This window comes from Elephantulus edwardii, unplaced genomic scaffold (assembly GCF_000299155.1).
Source record: "Elephantulus edwardii isolate Elephantulus edwardi_28Jun2011 unplaced genomic scaffold, EleEdw1.0 scaffold00097, whole genome shotgun sequence".
Lineage (NCBI taxonomy): Eukaryota > Metazoa > Chordata > Mammalia > Macroscelidea > Macroscelididae > Elephantulus > Elephantulus edwardii.
In genome coordinates, this window is record NW_006399847.1 from 7,097,198 (window position 1) to 7,098,829 (window position 1,632).

Consider the following 1,632-nt stretch of genomic DNA (forward strand, 5'->3'; position numbering starts at 1 on the left):
CTTGGTGAGTCCATCCAGGGCAGCATCTGTTAGCTGAAATATGTCAATTGGTATACCATCTATTCCTGGAGCCTTATTTTTTGCCATTTCCTTCAAAGTAGCCTGGACTTCTTCTTTCATCACCATAGGCTCTTGCTCATATGTTGTTTCATGAAATTCTTCTATGTCTGCCAACTCCTTTTGGTACAGCAGTTCAGTATATTCTTTCCGTCTTCTTTTATAGTCTTCACAATTATTTGTTATGCATGAGAAAGCTGGAAAATGCCTAGGGATGCTGGAAAGAAAATTGATAATTGATGCCTTTGAGCTGTAGTGCTGGAGAAGAGCATTGAATATACCATGAACTGACAAGAGAACAAAAGGTCCATCCTAGAGAAGGTGAATTCAGGCTGATTCTTGGACACAAGGATTCTTGAGGCTTCATCTGACATACTTTGGGCATGTTGCAAGAAGGGACCAGTCTTTGGTGAGAGACATCATGCTTGGCAAGGTGGAGAGATAGCTCAAGAGAGGAAGATCCTGTATATGTTGGATTGATTCAGTGACTGTGGTAATGAGGGTAAGTGTGTCAGGGATAATACGTTTGGTACAAGATAGAGCAGGTTTCAAGGCTGTTGTCTTTATGGAAGCTGAGCCGCAAGTGACTAGACAGTACATAGCAACAACATCATGATATTGCCTATGAGTTCAGTAGTAAGAACTTTGGTTTTTTTTTTACTTTGAGATGCAACTCATATTAAAGGCAGTAGTCTTCAATCTTGTAGTCTTCAATCTTCTACAAAAGTGCTTGGAATTCTCTTCACTTTAAAGAAAAGTTGTGTCATCTACATAATGTCAGTTATTGAAGATTCTTCCTCTGATTTTGATTCCATATTTTCTTCATAGATTCCAACCTCTTAGACACAAACTGAATAGGTGTGTAGAGAAGACATAACCCTGACATACACATTTCTTAATTTTAAACTCTTGCTCTGTTCACATTGTTGTTTGCTGGTGGGTCCAAAATCCCAGAGAGATGCCACCTTTGGCTTAGCAGAGTAGCTCCTATGATCTACGTCAAAAGAATAAAAGGAAATTCAAAATTCAAATAAAAGAGACAAGCTCCTAGATAAATGTTGCTAACTCTGATAAAAGAAAACAAGTGTCTGAATTTCTCATACTGTTAAAGAAGTTAGATCTCATTAAAAAAATTCATGTTCAAGTGGTTTTGTTGATAAATTTATGTTAACACCTTTTTTCATTTAAAAAGTATATATTTAAGTGGATTTTAGTATACTCATAATGCAACTCTAATCCTAATTTAATGCCAAATACTTTTATCACTCAAAACACAAGATCCCAAAACACCCTCTCCTACTTTCCTACTCTTTCATTCTCTTATTCTGACCCTTTCTTTGTGCAGGATTAAAAACTTGCCTGATCCTATGGCATCCTCTCAAACTGTCCTGTTCTTTTTTTTAAAAAAAATTGAGATTTTAATGAAAGTTTATAAATAACTTGTATTTCCATTCATTCATTGTTGTACATTTTCCTCCCTGACCGCAGTTAGTTTGTTTTTTATTGTTTTTGAGGAGGGTGAGTTATTTCTTTATTATACAGCCCCCCTGACCACTTTCCTATGCAGCTCTTACC